The following is a 21,464-nucleotide window of genomic DNA, read 5'->3' on the forward strand; positions in this document are numbered from 1 at the left end:
AGGTGCCAGTAGAGCCACATCTATCATCTTTTAAATTAGATGAATCTAGTAGAACACTTCTGTATGTAGGGACCACTCACCCTAAACCAGACTTTGATGGCTTAAGTAGCCTGCCAGTACTCCAGAAATGTAAAACGGCAGAAGGGCTGGAATATGTGCTTCCATCAAACTTAGAATGTGCACCACTTCCAGCGCCACACCTGAACCTTTTGCTACTCCCCAATGATTGAAACCTGCTACCACAATGGCATTGTCAACCTTTTTTTCTGTCTGCAGCAAGGATATTGGTAAAGTGTAGTAGCAACAGTCGAATGGCCTATAGCTCCCACACATTGTTCGGTAGCAGAGATTTCTTCTTAGACCAAAGACCCTGCTCTGACCATTGGCTCGTCACCCATCCCCAGCTGTTGAGACTGGCGTCCATCATCACTATCTTCCAGAGAAGTGAGGGTAAGGACTTTTCAGCTAGAAGCATCAGAGAGTAGAACCACCACTGGCTACTATGAAGATTCTGCAGAGCCGTAACAAGGCAAGAACCAGAGCAGGCACCATGGTGAAAACCAGAGGTGCCAATGCCAACCTGAAAGGCAGGGCCACTGGTTGTAATTGCTCTTTTCCCACTATGAATTGGAGAAAGCAATGTGATCTCTCACTATGAATTGGAGAAAACAACGTTGTTTCAGACAAATCCAAAAAAATATGAAGGTATGTGACCTGGTGGAGGGAAATATCCACTGACATACCAATTCGATCTTGAAAATGTGAATTTTACCAAAGACATGGAGTGCCCTGAGGTCTAGGATAGGACAAATATAGCCCTTTTTGGGCACAATGAAGAGATTAGAATAAAACTTTGAATCTCTCTGAACTAGAGGCCCCCTATCGCAAGATAAAGGTCCTGTAGATGTTGCAGTAAAGATTTTAAAGAAAAGAATCTGAGCTGCCTCTAGCAGATAGGGGGTATTACCAACCACAGGGGCCATCAAGTTTTTTTTTTTGTTTGTTTGTTTTTTTGTATAGCATCCTACTTCAGCAGGCGGTGTTATATTATGTACTAGTATATGTACTCAAACATTCAAATCTCAACTTCCGCAAGAAAAACTGACAGCTGGCCTAACTTCTTCAACTCTATTCTCAGTGGTCAACATGACAGATTCTGGAAGTGATGATCTCTTTAAAGCATAACTAAAAGGTTAGTGTTTAAAAAAAAAAAAAAAAAAACACAACTAAACAAACATTTCATACTTACCTCCTCTGTGCAATGGGTTTTGCACAGAGGGGCCCCGATCCTCCCCTTCTGGGGTGCCTCAGCGGCGCTCCTGGCTCCTCCTGTTCTCAAGTGCCCCGTTAGAGAGCCACTCTCCCTCAGTGAACTTGTGCGGGCACGTTCCCGTGTCCTGCTGCTGCATCTATTGACACAGACAGCAGGACTCAGCACCGTCACCCCAACTCCCACGTCATTGGATATGATTGACAGCAATGGGAGCCAATGGCTCGCTGCTATAAATCTATCCAATCAAGACCTGAGACAGCGTCTGAAACTGGTGTGCTCGTCCCCATAGCTGGAAATACCGGGTTCAGGTAAGTAAAAGAGGAGCTCTGGGGGAGTGCTGTAGCACAGGAGGTTTTTCAACTTAATGCATAGAATGCATTAAGGTGTAAAACCACGAGGGTTTACAACCCCTTTAATTCTCTTGCAGAAGTCAAGATTAGCACATTCAAGTGACAGCAGTTTCTGAAGTTAATGGTGAGTACAGGTCTTTTTTGAGTAAATATTTGGAATGCTGCAATTCTGATTGTCCTCTTTAAATATTTCAAAGAAGCAGATACAGCATGGCTTGTGGTATAACCTATAAAACGTAAACATTAAAAATGTATATGACAAGAATCTTTGCATAAATGATTTTCAGGAGGCCAAAAGGACGATTCCAGAAAATAGATCTCAATACAAAGACATTTTAAACCACAGAAAAATGGATGACATGAGTTCTTACCTTGCCACCCTGGCAATTCGGACACCTATCCTTAGGTCCCACGCTCTTGGCTATCTAGAGAAAAACACAAACATCACGTTGAGTTAGGCAGGTCACACAAATAGTCAGCAGACTTTGTATGCACTCTGCAAAGACGAATTATAATATCTATTAATAACAGGTAAATGTTGTACCTGTCGCCTACACAAAGTACATGAAGAAATTTTGCAGAATGATCCAAAAATCCGAAAACAGCTTGTCAGCTGGCTGAGGACAAGTGATGTGACTGAGACACTACTTATCACAAGTTTAAACAAGGTAAAGCTAAATTAAAAAGTGTATGCTTAAAGAGAACCCGTGCCCAGATCATGCACAATAAAGTATTTACATATACTGAATAAGCGTTAAAAGCACCCTAAGCCCCATTCACATCGACGCGATTTGACATGTCAAATCACAGTCTATTGCCAACAACGGCACTGTCCCAAATCAGTGCAACGCCACTTTTGTGGTGCTACACCAATTTCCAAAAGTAGTTCTTGCACTACTTTTGGTGACTTTGGGGGCGATTTTAAAGACATCTGTGCATGAACTCACACCGAAACCCCCCAACTCACACCGAAATGCAGGTTTGAAATCGTGCGAGTTCAGCTGAATGTGCATGATTTCAAACCCACAGTTAGTGTGAATGAGGGCTAAAACAAGTTTTTTTTCAATGAGAGCAGATTTTGGTAGTCTAGTTTAATGGGATATAGTCGACTCAGTAGCCGCCTGACCCATTTTTGGTCCTTCAGGAAGGACACAAAATCCTACTACCTGATTACAGCAGTCAATTTTAATACATCTTGACAGCCCAAATCACAAATAATGTACATAGAGTCATATCCTCCAGCAACTGAGGCCTAGGGAAAAAGAAGCCAAACAATGTCCTGATTAAGATGAAAAAGGATGAAACCACTCTAGACAATGACAGTTGACTATTAAAAACCACACCTTGTCATGTTGGAGTACCAGAAACAGCTCCCTGCAAAAACAGCCACCGACTCGGACACCCTTCTTGCCAAAGAAAGCAGAAACACATCCTTCTCAGCCCTGAATCAGTTCAAATGGTGGTCTCTGAAAAACAACTTACACTAAAATTGAGACCTCTTGGGGACCAAGGTGACCTGACCAAATTTCCTCGACTCCTTGAACAAAGACACACATTAACGTATGAGATGCAAACGGTCTTTGGAAAGAAAAACACCAGGGCCAAATCTGCCCCTTGATGGTACCCAAGGTCAGGTTCAAAGCAACTCTGGATTGGAGGAAGTCAACATGTGGTACACAACATGCTTGCCAGGATGGAACTTCCTAGCCTTACACCAGAGACGTATTTCCAGGTCATGTGAAAATTCTTCCTGGAACTAGTCTTCCTGGCTTTTTAATAATGTGGGAATGACCTCCTCAGATGCCCCTCTTTCCGTCAAAAAATCTGGCTTCAATGGACAAGCCAATAGAGCCAGCAACTGTAAAAAAGGATGGAAGATCGGGCCATGTGCCAGGAAGTCCAACCGAGCCAAAAGACGCCAAGGATCGTCCATCAACATGTTCACAATGTTGGAGTACCATTTTCTTCTGGGTCAAGCTAATGTGATCAGAATCACCGGTATTTTCAACACCTGTACCCTGCACAACAAACTCAGAAGCTATATGTGTGACAGAAAACATATTAGAGAGAACTGGTCCCACGGTGTCACTAGAGCACCCACTGCATCGGTTGATGACCACAAAAGCCTGGGAACTAATAGCTGCCCTTGTTGGGCACAGCCCCCTCCACCTTTTATCTGGAAAGCAGAACCACCAGGTATGTCAGGTTGGACCATACAGCAGCTCCAACCAAGCAGGGGATGCCTTAAGTAACTTTTCTAACCCCTATTCAACATCATCCACTGGTCAGGCAAGATTCTTATTAAAGGGGTTGTAAAGGTAAACATTTTTTCACCTTAATGCATTCTATGCATTAAGGTGAAAAATTTTTGACAATACCGCCGCCCCCAGCCCCCCCGTTTTACTTCCCTGACGCCTCGAATCTTCGCTGCTCGTTCTCGTCATCTTCATTGCAGCTCAGCCTGGTCGCTGATTGGCTGCAGTGGGTGGATTGAAAGCAGCGCAGCCATTGGCTCGCGCTGCTGTCAATCACATCCGATGACGCGGCGCGCCGGGGGGCGGGGCCGAGTGATACAGCGAGAGGCTAGAGCCGCCGGCTGTATCACGGTAGCGTGCCCGCAAGCACTCACCACCATGCGAGGGAGCTCGCATTAAGGTGGTGAATGCATGCGGGGAGGAGCTGAAACAGCCGCCGAGGGACCCCAGAAGACCAGGTTCAGGGCCACTCTGTGCAGAACGAGCTGCACAGTGAAGGTAAGTATAACATGTTTGTTATTTAAAAAAAAAAAAAAAAATTTTACTTTACAACCCCTTTAAATTAAGAGATTGCTGCATCCACCAAGGCTATAATGACCTGCTTAGTGAAACTACTCTTCCCCTAGTATAGCTCAGCAAACCTCTTTGGTGGAGTGAACACCTCATTATAGTGCCCCAATCCGCATATACTAACTCCTTATAGTGAAAGTAAACCCTCCTATCGTTTTCAGCCAAGGAAGCTGCTATCTTGGCCTCTCTTTAATCCGCAACTGTCTTGATGCTGCAAATGTGATTCGTTATGACACCAGCAATTGGATGGTTTGACCATTTGGTTGAGAGCACAACCAATGTGACAGCTAGCATTTACAGCATGCTGGAAATGTGAACTGTTTTTTGAAACTATCAAATCAATGGGTTTACTTATGCTTTAAGATGAGAGTGTAGAGGAAGAGACTGGGACCTTGTGGCAGCCACCACAAACTCAACAATGGACTTTCATATCAACGTGGACCATCTCTTCATCATCCACTCTTTCCTCTAACAGATAGAAGGGGAGAGGAGAAAAGGAAATGTCTCCGGTTTTGGCCATATCCCCTCATAAAGGCAAGCATCCTCAAGAGCTTATGCTTTAATATTGTTAAAGCGGCTGATAGATCCTCCTTCCTCACATAACCTGGTGTGCCAGACATAGCTGCAATATCTGCTTGGGGAATGGATTCACAACAGCCTGGGCCATATCTAGAAGCGTATGCAACCTGACCGGGGCATGAGCAAATTCCCCCTCACCCCTGCACCCCACCTCTCTGATGGCAAGTGATTTCATCACTTGCCAACCAAAATACATATACACACACACATACACGTGCAAGTGGTTTACCGGGATGAGGGCTGAAGATATCAGCCCTCATCCCGGCATTGTTTTTTTCAGCCGGCTCCCTGCCAGTGTCTCTCGGGCTTACTGCTTACGTTGGCCTGAGAAATGATGCCACCAACTGGTCACAGAGGCGATCAAAGAGTAGATCGGCTTTGATCGCCTCTATGGCCTTGGAGGATCAAAGCGACGTTATGACAGGCCAGTCCAGGGTGGAAGTAAACAATTTTTTTTTGATTGTTTGCTTTTAAAAAAGGAAAGAGATTTGGGGTCTGTTTGAACCCAGATCTCTTCATAAAAAGGATCGGTCATCCTTATTTCTATTATATGGAATGTTTACATGGGAAACATCATGGGAATAAAAGTGATCAAAAAAATGATATAAGAATTAAAAGGGACAGGTAAAAAAAAAAGCTCACCCTTTTCTCCACACAGAAGCGAACACATACGTAAGTTGCACACACGTATTTAAACAGTGTTCGCCCCACACATGTGAGGTATCACCACGAACGTTAGAGCAAGAGTAATAATTCTAGTGCTAGACCTCCAACGCTTAACAGATAACCTGTTTAAAACTTTGCCTGTGGAGATTCTCAAGTAGCATAGTTTGTCGGCATTCCACGAGCGTGCGCAGTTTTTAAGCATGACATGTTAGATATCTTTTTACTTGGCATAACATCATTTTTCATATTATGCAAAAAAATTGGGGTATATATATATATATATATATATATATATATATATATATATATATATGATGTTTTGTTTTTTTAACCACTTCAGCACGGGAAGATTTTACCTCCTTCCTGGCCAGAGCACTTTTTGCGATTCGGCACTGCGTCACTTTAACTGATAATTGCGCGGACGGGTGACGTTACACCAAAACAAAATTGACGTCCCTTTTTTCCCACAAATAGAGCTTTCTTTTGGTTGTATTTGATCACCTCTGCGGTTTTTATTTTTTGCGCTATAAACAAAAAAAACAGCGACAATTTTGAAAACAAAAGCAATATTTTTTACGTTTTGCTATAATAAATATCCCCCAAAAATATATAAAAAAAAAAAACACACATTTTTTCCTCAGTTTAAGCCGATATGTATTCTTCTACATATTTTTGGTAAAAAAAAAAAAAAAAAAAAATCACAATAAACGTATATTGATTGGTTTGCGCAAAAGTTATAGCATCTACAAAATACGGGATAGTTTTATGGCATTTTTTTTATTATTAATGGCAGAGATCTGCGATTTTTATCGTGACTGCGACATTATGGCGGACACATTGGACACTATTTTGGGACCATTATCATTTATACAGCAATCAGTGCTATAAAAATGCACTGATTACTGTGTAAATGGCACTGGCAGGGAAGAGGTTAAACACTAGGGGGCGATCAAGGGGTTAAGTGTGTCCTAGGGAGGGATTCTAACTGTGGGGGTGGGGTGGGCTACCACTGACATGACAGCGATCACTGCTCCCGATGACAGGGAGCAGTAGATCCCTGTCATGTCACTAGGCAGAATGTGGAAATGACTTCTTTACATAGGCATCTCCCCGTTCTGCGGCTCCGTGACACGATCACTGGAGGACATCGAGTCCGCAGGACCCGTGGGCACAATCACGATTTACGTGGCAGGCACGTGCGCCTGCTAGCCCTGCCAATTAAAGGGGACGTACAGGTATGCCCATTTGCCCACCGCTGCCATTGTGCCAATGTATATCGGCGTGCAGTGGTCGGTAAGTGGTTAAAGTGATTGTAAGGGTTCGTTTTTTTTTTTTTTTTTAAAACAACAAACATATCATACTTACCGCCACTGTGCAGCCTGACAGCAGCGGAAGCCAATGGCTGCGCTGCTATCCAATCAAGAGCCGAGAACCCCGGGCAGAGAGACAGCGCGTTCCTGTGGGTCAAGTTCTAGGGCTCAGGTAAGTAAAACGGGGGCTGTGGGGCCGGTCAACGCCAGGTGTTTTTTCACCTTAATGCATAGGATGCATTAAGGTGAAAAAACATGAACCTTTACAACCCCATCAATTCATTAAAATACATTTTTCCCAAAAAATTGTGCTTGAAAAACCACTGTGCAAATACCGCATGACATAAAAAATTGCAACGATTGCCATTTTATTCCCAAGGGTCTCTGCTTAAAAAAGATGTAGATAATGTTTGGAGTTAAGTATTTTCTAGCAAAAAATACTGATTTAAACTTATAAACAAAAAGGTGCCAGAAAAGGCTTCAAGTGGATAAAGGGGCTGTAAAGTCTTTTCTTGTTAAAAAAAAAAAAAGGGGCTATAAAGTCTTGTTTTTTTTTAAATAACAAACAATGCTTACTTTTCTCCTCTGTGCAAGAGTTTACAGAGTGGCCCCGATCCTCCTCTTCTGGGGTCCCTTCGCAGAGTTCCTGGCTCCTCCTCTTCTCGAGTGTCCCGACGGAGTAGCGCTTTCTCTGGGGGCACTTGTGCGGGCGCACTCCCATGTCCTGCTGCTGTGTCCATTGACACAGACAGCAGGACACTGCCCCGCGTCATTGGACTTAACTGACTGCAGCGGGGGCCAATGGCTGCGCTGCTATCAATCTTTCCAATGAGGACCCAAGACACCGGCTGGAGCTGGCGAGCTCATCCCCATCGCTGGAAAGACCAGGTTCAGGTAAGTAAAAGGGGGGCAGCTGTAGCACAGGAGGTTTTTCACCTTAATGCATAGAATAGAATGCATTAAGGTGAAAAACCCTAAGGCTCGGTTCACACTGGGGCGACTTGGGATCCGACTTGTACGTCCTCAAGTCGCCCCAAGTCGCTCCAGAAATAGTTTCAATGGGAGTTAACGCTAGCGTCTTAATAGACACTACTGAAGTCGCTCCGACTTCAGAGCGTACTCCCTGTACTACTTTGATCCGACTTTGATCCGACTTCAGCCTATTGACTATCATTGAAGTCGGATCGCCGTCTCGCATGATCCGACTTCGGCATACGACTTGTGCTCAAATGATCTTGAGGGGAACTCCGCGCCAAATTTTAAATAAAAATCCGGCATGGGTTCCCCCTCCAGGGGCATACCAGGCCCTTGGGTCTGGTATGGACCTTGAGGAGAACCCCCTACGCCGAAAAAACGGCGTGGGGGGTCCCCCCCAATCCATACCAGACCCTTATCCGAGCACGCAGCCCGGCCGGACAGGAATGGGGGTGGGGACGAGCGAGCGCCCCCCCCCCCTCCTGAACCGTACCAGGCCGCATGCCCTCAACATGGGGGGTTTGGTGCCTTGGGGGAGGGGGGCGCGCTGCGGCCCCCCCACCCCAAAGCACCTTGTCCCCATGTTGATGAGGACAAGGGCCTCTTCCCGACAACCCTGGCCGTTGGTTGTCGGGGTCTGCGGGCGGGGGGCTTATCGGAATCTGGGAGCCCCCTTTAATAAGGGGGCCCCCAGATCCCGGCCCCCCACCCTATGTGAATAGGTATGGGGTACATGGTACCCCTACCCATTCACCTAGGGAAAAAAGCGTCAATAAAAAACACAATACACAGGTATTTAAAATAATTTATTAGGCAGCTCCGGGATCTTCTTCCGACTCCGGGGGTCTCTCCAGCGTCTTCTCCCGGTGTCCGCATCTTCTGCCGGCTCCACCGCTATCTTCTGGCGCTCTTTTGCCAGCAGTGGTCCGGACCTCTGGATCATCTTCTTCCCTCTTCTCTTCCAGAGATGTTGACACGACGCTCTCCCCAGCCAGAATGGTTTCTGTGCGCTCTGCAAGGGACTTATATAGGCGGTGACCCCGCCCCCTTATGCCGTCACAGTCCCTGGGTCTGTGACGTTTTAGGAGGCGTGGTCACCGGGTGATGACCACGCCCCCTTATGACGGCACAGCCCCAGCATGCCCTGGGACAGTGACCTCATAAGGGGGCGGGGTCACCGCCTATATAAGTCCGTTGCGGAGCGTTCAGAGACCATTCCAGCTGGAGAGAGCGTCGTGTCAACATCTCTGGAAGAAGAGAAGAAGGCAGAAGTCCGGACCACCGCTAGCAATTGAGCTGCAGAAGATAGCGGAGGAGACGGCGAAGAGACCCCCGAAGTCGGAAGAGGACCCCCGAAGTCGGAAGAAGATCCCGGAGCTGCCTAATAAATTATTTTAAAAAACCTGTGTACTGTTTGTTTTATTGACGCTTTTTTCCCCTAGGTGAATGGGTAGGGGTACCATGTACCCCATACTCATTCACATAGGGTGGGGGGCCGGGATCTGGGGGCCCCCTTATTAAAGGGGGCTCCCAGATTCCGATAAGCCCCCCGCCCGCAGACCCCGACAACCAACGGCCAGGGTTGTCGGGAAGAGGCCCTTGTCCTCATCAACATGGGGACAAGGTGCCTTGGGGTGGGGGGGCCGCAGCGCGCCCCCCTCCCCCAAGGCACCAACCCCCCATGTTGAGGGCATGCGGCCTGGTACGGTTCAGGAGGGGGGGGGGGGCGCTCGCTCGTCCCCACCCCCATTCCTGTCCGGCCGGGCTGCGTGCTCGGATAAGGGTCTGGTATGGATTGGGGGGACCCCCCACGCCGCCCTTTCGGCGTAGGGGGGTTCCCCTCAAGATCCATACCGGACCCAAGGGCCTGGTATGCCCCTGGGGGGGGGAACCCATGCCGGATTTTTATTTAAAATTTGGCGCGGAGTTCCCCCTAAAGATTCATACCAGACACAGTGGCGGGGATCCAAGTCGGATCCCCGTTCATTGAAAGTCGGATCCACAAGTCGTGTTGAAGTCGGGTTGAAGTCGCGTTGCAAAGTCGTGTTGCCCCTGTGTGAATCGAGCCTGAGGGTTTACAACCTCTTTAAGCATATAGTAACCGCTATCCAGGAAACACTGCAACTATAGTGAAGTCAGGAGGACCACTCATTCTAACTGAAAGTGGAACTAAAATCCAAGAAGAAAAAAAAAAAAAAAATTGGAGAAAAGATAAAAATATTCTGCAATAAAATGAACCTACCTGCCTGGTCAGTCTTCTGTAGAATGTACGCTGAAATGCGCATGCGCAGCCCAGTGCTGTCTCTTGGCCTAGGCCAACAAGGCCCAGGCCTAGGGCGGCACTTTGCGGGGGGGCGGCAGAATAGCCGCCCCCCCACACGAAAAAAGCCCCCCCACCCGTCTCGCACGGCCGCCTCCCGCACATTTACCATTCCCGGCAGCCGGTGACTTGCTGTACTGCGGCACTTATGTGCAGTACAAATGTATGGAGCGTACTTGGCCAGGTAAGGGGGAGGGACTAGTACCCCCATAGAGCGGCCGTGACTGGCCATGGAACTGGCGGAGGCGGAGCTTAATGCTCCGCCCACTCTCCTTCACTGTCATCCTTACATTTTGCGGGGCGGGTCTGTGTCCAGGGGAGGAGAGCGAGGACGACGTAGAGAACCCCCAGGTAGGGGGAGGCGGAACGCACCCAATGACACCCTCCAGGAAGCAGGTGCTGTCGAGCCCCCCCCCCCCCAGCTGTGAAGCGGTGACTGCGGCTGAAGGTACTGGCACTGTGACAAGGAAGAGGCAGGCTGTCAGACAATTCCCCCGCTTATCCCCCTCCTCTTTTTCTGTCAGCTGTGCAGGATAAGAGAGGAGGGGGCTCTTTTCAGATTTGCCACCCAGCTTTCTGCTCGTTTTTTCCCCTCCTCATTGGCCACAGCAGAGGCCAATCAAAAGCCTAGGGGAGCATCATGGGAAATGTAGTCCCAGAAGATTAAGCCATTTACTTTCCCTTTCATTACACCCCATCTCCTCTTGCATTAAAAACAAGATTGGTGTATATGCTTACCATTGAACAAACTATTCAAGAGAGAGCGCCACGCTGCCCAGCGCCACCAGAGAGAGCGCCACGCTGCCCAGCGCCACCAGAGAGAGCGCCACGCTGCCCAGCGCCACCAGAGAGAGCGCCACGCTGCCCAGCGCCACCAGAGAGAGCGCCACGCTGCCCAGCGCCACCAGAGAGAGCGCCACGCTGCCCAGCGCCACCAGAGAGAGCGCTACACAACACAGGGTGAGGGAACATCCAGCCAGAGGGATCGCTGCTGCTGTTTCGCTGGGTCTGGTAAGATGGTCTGTCGGCCATTATGCATTACTGATCCCAGGGACTGAGGGGGGGGCGGCACCATGTTTTACCGAACCAGTTAATATCCAATCTCCCCATAGAGGAGAGCGGAGCTCTGACAGGTCTGTCTCCGCACAGTGAGCGGAGACGGACCTGTCATCCGCCTGCTCAGCGGCGACCAATGGAGCGATCCCCCACTAAGTTAGCGGTGTCCGTCAAAACAGATCGACCCCATGTGAAAGGGGCTTTACAGTGTCGCCTCATGAGATAATTTATGAGAGTGTGTTTAGGGGCAGGGGAGGGGTTGGGTGGGAAAAGTGGTAGTGAGTAACTATTAGGCTGCTTTCACACTGGGGCGTCGGCGGTAAAGCGCTGTAGTTTTTGCAGAGGTTTTCGGCCACTAGCGGGGCGCTTTTAACCCCCACTAGCGGCCCAAAAAGGGTTAAAACGACCCGCAAAGTGCCACTACAGCGGCACTTTGCCAGCGATTCAGGAGCACTGCCCATTCATTTCAATGGGCAGGGGTGCTTTAGGAGCGGTGTATACACCGTTTCAAAGATGCTGCTTGCAGGAGTTTTTTTAATGTCCTGCCAGCGCATCGCCTCAGTGTGAAAGCCCTCCGGCTTTCACACTGAGACTGCAGGGGAGCCATTTTTCAGGCGCTGAAAAATGCCTCAGTGTGAAAGAGGTCTTAAGGCCTGGCTAATGGCTCATGACTTGAAATTTTGAGGCCTGCATTGTACATTCACATCGGTCCCTGCCCTCAAGTAGCTTACAAGTAGGCACTTGGTACCCACTTTTAATGTACAGAGAGGAAGAGGTGGACCCTAAAGAGGAAGGGGTGTGGTTTACAGATGACTGGGTGGGTCTTGAACAGAAAAGGGGTGTGGCCTTGACAGGAAGGGGTGGGGCATATTTAAATTAGGGGGTGCACGAGTTTAGTCAGGCCTAGGGCAGCACAAAACCTAAATACACCACTGGCGCAGCCAGCTTACATTCTGGCACAGTGCCTGTGTCCCAGGATGATTGCACTCCTGTTCATTCAGAAGTGTATACTTACCTATTCTGAGAGTACTTTGGTCCGGTCACATGACCTCCCCAGCAGCTGGCTTCAGTGGAAGGGAGAGATCGTCGAAATGCCAGTGCGGTGATGTCACCTATAGGCTTAGACAGGCTATATTTCTTTCCTGCCACCACGGGTTAGCTATAGCCTGCTGGCAATAATTGCATCCTAAAAATCCAATATGCTGGTTGAACCCAAGTCGATGGATGGATCAACCTTGGTACAATCAGCCTGCCCATACATGGTTCGAATCTTGGCCGGTCCCTGATAAACCAGCCGAGATTCAAAGCATCTATGTCCGCCGGCTTTACTACGAGGCACCTGTTGTGGGCTGTCCACCCTCTTCCCCGAAGCCGCCGCTGGGAGCCAATTACATGACCGGATTAGAGCGCCCCGAGAATAGGTAGGCATACACATCTTCCTTTCAAAGAGTAGTTAGAATAGGAGCTAGAAGGGGGGTGGGAGCAGGTTTAAAGCAGAAGTACAGCCAAAGCTTGTTTGAGTGTACTTCTCCTGTGGATCATAGAAGTGCAGTTCGTTCTTCACACCTGTGACCCATTTTGAGCTGACAGCGCGCTGAAGCCTGCTGTTGGCTGAAGACACAGAACCAGTCTGGGCTTGGGAAAGCTCGCGACCATATGGTCGGGATTCACCCACATATCTGGCCCGACACCCGGCTCAGCAAGTTGCCAAGAGCCCGAGCCGGCCACTCCTTCCCCCTCCACAGCCCAGCGCTCCAGTAAGCACTGGAGGGGCAGAGCAGAAAGCGGTGACGGACAGTCACCAACTCTGTGCCCAGGGAGCTCTGAGAAACAAGTGATCAGCGGTGTTTGATCGCTCAGTTTTCAGTCTTAGAGCCAGCGGGGGACAGATGCAGCATGGGACCAATGCTGCATCCACCTGGGTAAGTATAATCCAAAAAAAAACCTATTCCCATACTTCTCTTTTAAGCTTAGTTAGGAGACGTCTGGACTCCTACAGTCAACAGTGCTTGGATTACACATCTTGGCTATTTTGTCAAAGTCAAAATTACACATCTGTCATCAAGTTCAACCAATAATGTGTTTCATCAGCTTCTAATGCACATTGTGAGGAGCTGACAGTGTGCAGTGAAATCAGAATAAGAAATTTCAACACAGGATAAGAGCCTGTGCAAGACTGAAGGCAAGCCTGCGCTTTAAAAATGGAGTCATCAAAGCAGTCATCACAGTGCACAACATATACTTCATACAAGTCTATTTAACCACTTGCCGCCCACCATATAGCAAAATGACGGCAGCAAAGTGGTCTCAATATCCTGACCTGACGTCATATGACGCCCGGGGGCGTGCATCGTGGAGACAGTTGTTGCGGGGTGTCAGTCTGACAACGCGCAACACCGATCTAGGTAAAGAGCCTCTGACGAAGACTCTTTACCACGTGATCAGCCGTGTCCAACCACGGCTGATCTCGAGGTAAATAGGAAAAGCCGGTGACCGGCTTTTCCTCACTCACGTCTGTCAGACGCGAGTGGAGGAGAGCCGATCAGCTGCAGCTCCGACAAGGAGGGTCTGTGCTGATCGATTATCAGCGCAGCCCCCCCCCCCCCCCCCCGAGGATGCCTACACTGGACCACCAGGGATGCCAATAGGACCACCAGGGATGCCAATCAGTGCCCACAATGGGCATCACTGATTGGCAGGCATTGTTTGGCATCCATGCATCCATCAGTAACATTTATAAGTTTACTGTGCCACTTATCAGTGCCCATCCATGCCATCAGTGCCCATCCGTGCTGCCTATCAGTGCCACCTAATCAGTGCACATGAGTGAAGGAGAAAAATTACTTATTTACAAAGTTTTGTAACAGAAACAAAAAAAAAACATTTTTTTTTCAAAATTTTCGGTCTTTTTTTTATTTGTTTAGCAGAAAATAAAAATCCCAGAGCTGATTAAATACCACCAAAAGAAAGCTCTATTTGCGGGAACAAAACGATAAAAATTTTGTTTGGGTACAGTGTAGCATGACCGCCCCTCCCTCCTGCCAAACGCCCCCACAGCAAGCAGTTTGCTATACGGGCACCGGCCCCGAGCTGCAGCTCCGTGTGTCCATTCAGAAATGGTGCTGCAGCTTGGCCCCGCCCTCTCTCTCCTCATTGGCTCACTGGCTGATAGACAGCAGCGGGAGCCAATGAGCTTTGCTGCTGTCTCTCAATAAGAGGATTAAAAAATAAAATGATTGTTTGACAGTTTGGTTAAGGACACAAGCAAACGTGACTGTTAAATTACTGGCATTTCAGCAATGTAACCATTTTCTAAAACCATTAAATCGATGGATTTAGTTTCGCTTTACTGCTGCTCAGGGGTTCTGGGCTTCAGCAAAATGGCCGCCTCCAGCAAAAAAACAGTAGCAATGCTGGAGGCAATTTACAGCACATCCTCATTTTGGTAGCATAATTATTAATGTGGAATGTATATTCCTTGCCAAAGAACATTATTTTTTTATCAAGATGTTATGGGTAAAGTTCTGCTTTAACATGCTTTTAATCTGTTTTGGGTGTGCTTTCTGGTTTCCTGACTCCCAGCATGCACCTGTGAAACACAGACATGCGACTGAAAAAAAATGCAGACTTGGTGCGCCTTTTGATGTATTCCCATTGACATAAAATGGGAGGTGTCTTTTAAAGGATAGGCTCACCTTTCATAACTTGTTACACCCATATTCGAGGTGAATCACGTTATGAATGCACCAGCACCTCCCACTGCCCCGCTGTGCCAGCAGGGGGATCTTCTCCACCCACTAGCTGTCAAAAAATTTTTTTTTAGAAAACGTGGTTGTGCGTTGCTCTGCCCACCTGGCCATGTCACAGCGCTCTGTGAATGGAAAACTACAAGGTCCCGCTGTGAGCGCTGTGTTCGTTTATCCATTCTTCCTGTCAGAATGTATCGGCATCTTCATACGAGGTACGAGCAAGTATATACACTGACAGGTCTGCAGTGATCTGCTGATTGCTGGTACAATGCTTTACAGGCTCCTGCAACAAAAAATAATAAATGCACATTTTTTTATTTTTGCAATGTGCATTTTTTCTGAAAAGGTGAACTTCCGGACCGCCGCATGCCGATATACATCCTAACTTTGAAGAGGGATATCTTTGTTATGGCAGCAGCTAGCTTCTCTGCGGCGGATTTGCTGCAAGATCACTTTTATCGGAGGGAGGAGAGGGCCCCCCCCCCCTCCCTCTGCCGCTTACCAGAGCCGTCGGTAGTGGCGGAGGCGATTGTATGCTTCTCCTTCCTTGGTATGGAGACAAGTGACGGCAAGATGGCCCCCACCCGTCTCCATATCATTGCAGAGCGGAAGCGACGTCAAAACGCCACTTTCACCATAGCTCTTCAAGGACAATTTTTTTTTTTTTTTTCAAATGACAATATTTTTTTTTTTTTTTTTAATTGCATTTTAGTGTAAATATGAGATCTGAGGTCTTTTTGACCCCAGATCTCATATTTAAGAGGTCCTGTCATGCTTTTTTTCTATTACAAGGGATGTTTACATTCCTTGTAATAGGAATAAAAGTGACACCATTTTTTTTTTTTTTTTTAAAGAACAGTGTAAAAACAAAAAATGAAAAGATAAAATAAGAAAAAAAACAAAAAAAAAAAAAATTTTTTTAAAACGTGCCCCGTCCCGCCGAGCTCGTGTGCAGAAGTGAACGCATACATGAGTAGCGCCCGCATATGAGAATGGTGTTCAAACCACACATGTGAGATATCGCCGCGATTGGTAGAGCGAGAGCAATAATTCTAGCCCTAGACCTCCTCTGTAACTTAAAACATGCAACCCCTGGAATTTTTTAAACGTCACCTATGGAGATTTTTAAGGGTAAAAGTTTGTTGCCATTCCATGAGAGGGCGCAATTTTGAAGCACGACATGTTGGGTATCAGTTTACTCGACGTAACATTATCTTTCACAATATAAAATAAAATTGGGCTAACTTTACTGCTGTCTTATTTTTTAGTTAAAAAAAGTGTATTTTTTCCAAAAAAAGTGCGCTTGTAAGACCGCTGCGCAAATATGGTGTGACAGAAAGAATTGCAACAACCGCCATTTTATTCTCTAGGGTGTTAGAAAAAAAAATATATATTTATTATGTTTGGGGGTTCTAAGTAATTTTCTAGCAAAAAAAAACTTTAAACAACAAATCTCAGAAAGAGGCTTGGTCCTTAAGTGGTTGAAGAGGAAGTAAACCTTGATGAGTTTTACTTCCTCTTCATTGCCCTTCAAAGTAAAAGCCGATTATGTAGAACTTACCTGCAAACGAAGCCTGCAAAGTCCCCTGCTGGTGGCCACATCCATCTTCACCCCTCTTCCTTCCGGGGCCGTGGACTCCGGCTCTGTGACTGTCCAAAGTCGCGTGAGCCGACGGGCATTATAGAAACAGCACGATCGAGCCCTTTCTTTAGTGCACATTTGCCGGTAACGTCCAAGCAAGCGTATATATGGTAAATATCTCCTAAACCGTGCAAGTTTAGGAGATATTCCCAGTACCTACAGGTTAGGCTTATTATAGACTGTAGGTAAAAGTGATACGCTTTTGAAAAACTGCACCAAAGATGCAGCATGCAGGACATTTTTAAATATGCAGGGCGCTCATGGCGCAGTGATAATAACAGTTCCATAGGATTTAAATGGGAAGAGTTTTCATGCGCTTGTGTGCATTTTAGCGAGAAAAAAAGCGCACCCGTGTGAAAGAGGGTCTAAAAAGTCCTGCTTGCTGCATCTTTGGTGCTCTCTTCAAAAACGCACCTTCCACTGACTATAATGGAAAGGCAGCAGAAAACACGCTTTTTTTTTTTTTTTTTTTAAGTGCGTTTTTTGAAACATGACAAGTCTCATCCCTGGCGGCCTGGGGAAAAAAAATATTATGAAAACAGCAAAGAGCTGCATTTGAACATAATGCGCTTACACCGGCGTGAACGGGCCCTAAAGGTGGCTTCAGTGGTCAGTCAGTCGCTGTACATACGCGTTCACAGCGGCCTGAGAATGGCTTTTGATTGGAAGCTGTTGGCTCCTGATCATGTGACCACTGATAGCCAATCACAGCGATGGAATGACAGAAAACCATGCTGCCTCCAGGACATTAGAGGTTAGTCTGGAATGACACCAGCCATTCCATCTCAGGGAAATCCTGAAAACATGACTACTTTTGTGGTTGAGTAATATTACATTGTATATATATATATATATATATGTGTGTGTGTGTCCTCTATTCAGTGTACAGACCCCAGCAGTACTGTATACCTTCCCCCCCCCCCCCCCCCGGGCAATGTACACAGCCCCCTCCCCCAGTGTTATGAGAAGTTAGTGGAGCAGTAACAGCTGAGTATACACCACTGACAGCACACACCCGGTACACCGTACCTATCCCCCACCTCACAGCCCCCGGGGGAGGGGGGTAGCAGTGACGTCACCCAGGGCCCGAGCTCTCACTCACCCGGTACTATCAGCAGCCGCCGCCATGTCACAAGCAGAAGGTCCCCGCCCCCTCCTGCGCCCAGCTCCCCGGGACAGGCGGCTCCTCTGCCACGCCATTGGCCGCCAGAGGCGTCAATCGGCGCTCGAGGCGCCCCGCCCCTCTCTCCGTGGAGAAGGGAGAGGGCGGCAGTGACGTAAGGCGAGGGTGGAGCGAGGCGGCCGGTGACGTCAGCCGAGAGAACCTGAAGGAGCTGGAATGTCCCCGCCCAGCAGTGCGAGGGGAGGAGTTCCTTGCTCCGCCCCGTGTAGTGCAATGTACACAGATAGGGTGGGACGGGGAAGGTCGTAGTGTGCTGTGTTATGTTTCAGGAGAGTGTGGGGCTGGCCTGAGCTGTAGATCACCCGGAAATAAAGGGAACCATGGAGGTAGAATGTGTACATGTGTCACACACCTTCCCTCTGGGTGTTGTCTATACTGATGTGTGTACAGGGAGCTGGATTCACACCTATGTATTTTTAGTGCTTTTTGCATTTTGCACTACAGAACGTGATCCATAGGAAACCATGTTATATAGTGTGTAGTGCAAATCTGTAAAAAGCACTAAAAATGCATAAGACCCCTTTCACACTGAGATGCTTTTCAGGCTCTTTCACGCTAAAAAAAGCACCTGAAAAGCTCACGAAAACCTATTTCCATTAAAATCAATGAATGCTTTCACACTGGGCCAGTGCGCTGGCGGGGTAAAAAAAAAAAAAAAACACCCCTCTCCATTGAAATGAATGGAAAGCTCTTCAAAAGCGCCTGAAAAGCTCTTCAAAAGCGCTCAGTGTTTTACTGGCAGTTTAGAGCGCCCCAGTGTGAAAGGGCCCTAAGTGTGAATTAGGCCTTTTATCTGCATACTCTGAGCCTCTTACTACCGCACAGGCTGTTAGGCTCCATTCCCATGTTGTTTTTGAGTGTTTTCTTTTAACCGTGTTTTTGCCGCGTTTTGCTTTTGTGTTTTTTGGGTTTTTTTACATTCACTGTATATAGCCGGTTGCTAAGAAGAGGGCCAGGAAGCCGGCCGCCAGGAGTCATCAGCTGTCAGCGGGGTTCCCCGCTGACAGCTGAATGTAAAAAAAAGAATTGCCGGCAAAAAAACGGCGTGGGGACACTCCCCCCCCCCCCCCCCCCAGGTCCATACCAGACCAAAATTATTTTTAAAAATGAAAAATGGCGTGGGGTTCCCCCCAAGATCTATACCAGAACCTTAAACCTTATCCAAGCATGCAGCCCGGCAGGTCAGGAAAGGGAGGGTATAAGCGAGCGCCCACCCCCTTACTGAACCATACCAGGCTGCATGCCAAAGCACCTTGTCCCCATGTTGGGGACAAGGACTTCTTCCCCACAACCCTGGCCTGTGGTAGCGGGGGTCTGCGGGCAGGGGGGCTTATCAGAATTGGGAAACCCCCTTTAAAGGGGGCCCCAGATCCTGCCCCCTATGTGAATGAGTATGGGGTACCTTGTACCCCTACCCATTCACCAAAAAAGTAGTGTAGTGTGACAAAAGACAGTTTTTGACAAGTTCTTTATTAAAAATGTCTTCTTTTTCCTCCGTCTTCTTCCCCTGCTTCTTTCTCCGGTCTTCTTCTTCTTCTTTCTCTGGTCTTCTTCGTCTGGTGTTCTTCTTCCTCCGCTGCCGCACCCACTGAAAAAAAAAATAAAGACCCTCCTAAGATGCTGGGTCCCGCCTACGATGCTCGGAGGAAGAAGAAGACCAGAGGAAGAAGCAGGAAAGAGGACATTTTTAATGAAGGACTTGTCAAAAACTGTCTGTCTTTTGTCACACTAAACTACTTTTTTGATGAATGGGTAGGGGTACAATATACCCCATACTCATCCACATGGGTGGTGGGATCTGGGGGCCTCCTTGTTAAAGGGGCTTCTGGATTCTGATAAGCCCGCAGACCCCCACAACCACCAGCCAGGGTTGTGGGGAAGAGGTTCTTGTCCTCATTAACACGGGGAGAAGGTGCTTTGGGGACGGGACCACAAAGCACCTTGTCCCCATGATGAGGACATGATAGGGTTTTGGAGGGGACACCCCCCCACACCAAAAAAAAGACCCTTATCTGAGCATGCAGCCCAGCACTGCCACATTTGGCACCTTTCAGGGGGGAGCGTGTATCTGTCTTTGACAGGTACCCGTCCCCACTTCCTGAAAACCTCACCGCAGCTAGGTCCCCTGGAAGTTCAGCCCCCTTCCTCCTTCCACCACCGCTGGGCCATTCAGAAAGCACAGCGTGCTTCGCACATGCACAGTAGAGAACCAGCTGTGAAACTGCAAGGCTTCACTTCACTACAAGGAATGATGGCGGCAGCACCCGAGAGCCGATTGAAAAATTGTCTGGGGTGCCAACATGGCAGGATCCCTGGACAGGTAAGTGTCCTAATATTAAAAGTCAGCAGCTACAGTATTTATAGCTGCTGACTTTTAATTTTTTGGTGGGCGGCTGGAGCTTCTCTTTAAAAGAACAAAACTATCTTTTTTTTTTTTCAGAAAAATTGCAGTGACCTGTAACAACTAATATTCAAAATCTGATCGGTGATGCACTTTCATGTTATTTTTGCTCGTCTAAATGAATTATGCTTGGATGTATTCACCATATGTATCCTATACATCCCAGATGCAGAGTGGCGGCAGGTGGTCATTTTTTTGGGGGGGGGTGGACAGTCTGGTCGGTGCACTTACCTCAACTATGGGCGGCTTCCCCGGCTCTCCTCCATGGGCATCACGAGCAGGCATCTTCTTCCCCTGCTCAGCGGCTTCTGTCTCCTCCCTCCTCCTTGGTGGCCAATCGGGAAACGCGTCTCACACCCGCGCTTCCTGATTGGTGGAGAGACGAATCAGCATTAGAATAGCGAATATTCATTCACTATTCTGACACACCTGGGTGGGCTCCGAGCACAATGTTCAGCGTCCTGAACTTACCCTATTTTGAAGCCTATTAGAGCCTTTGGCTCTAATCAGGTGCTTAAAAAAAATGCCGCTGTAATTCATGCGCCCAGCGTCCTGAAAGGGGCCAGACGCATGAACAGGGGAGGCGGCACCTGTGCGCCCTTAATGGATGGGCCATCCCTGCAGGTGCACAAGAAACAAATTCTCTTCATAATCAATTCTGCAGTAAGTGAAAGCTCTGTGTCACGCGATTTCAGCAACTTGCAGCTCAGCAGTATAAAACCAAATACTGCAGATGAAGTCTTGGTAATGCTTTGTACAGGGGCAAAATTATGTCTCTCCCACTGATGTCTATATCTCTTTTAATACAAGAAATTATTTTGCTAGCTTTAGAAACAGCTTGGCGTTGCATTTGACTATTAAAGTGGTTGTAAAGGCTTACGGTTCCAAAAACCTTCTGTGTGCAGCAGCACCCCAAACCCCCCCCCCCCCCAAAAGATATCTGAGCCCTATCTCAATCCAGCGATGTGCACAAGAGCCTCGGATCTCCTGGGTCTCTTCCTCCTCATTCACTGAAACAACAGCAGTAGCCACTTTCAACTGCTACTGTCAATCACAGCCAGTGAGCCAATGAGGAGAGAGCAGGGGTGAGGCCGAGCCGCTGTGAATGAACACATGTAGCAGCGGCTCGGGAGCA

The 21,464-nt window shown here is 47.9% G+C and overlaps 1 protein-coding gene across 2 annotated transcripts in view; it reads right to left on the reverse strand.

The window, feature by feature from the left end:
• ARAF (A-Raf proto-oncogene, serine/threonine kinase) overlaps window positions 1–18,013 on the reverse strand; it is an 84,942-nt gene extending 66,929 nt beyond the window's left edge. The window contains exons 1-3 of one of the 2 annotated variants that reach the window (XM_073599894.1): window positions 17,848–18,013; window positions 15,207–15,386; window positions 1,995–2,048 (exon numbers count right to left, since the gene is read on the reverse strand). The gene's annotated coding sequence lies outside the window, so the exon portion shown is untranslated. The remainder of the gene's footprint in view (window positions 1–1,994; window positions 2,049–15,206; window positions 15,387–17,847) is intronic. The other variant, XM_073599893.1, reaches the window with a different exon arrangement.
• Window positions 18,014–21,464: the final 3,451 nt, after the last annotated feature.

Source organism: Aquarana catesbeiana, linkage group LG09 (assembly GCF_042186555.1).
Source record: "Aquarana catesbeiana isolate 2022-GZ linkage group LG09, ASM4218655v1, whole genome shotgun sequence".
Classification (NCBI taxonomy): domain Eukaryota; kingdom Metazoa; phylum Chordata; class Amphibia; order Anura; family Ranidae; genus Aquarana; species Aquarana catesbeiana.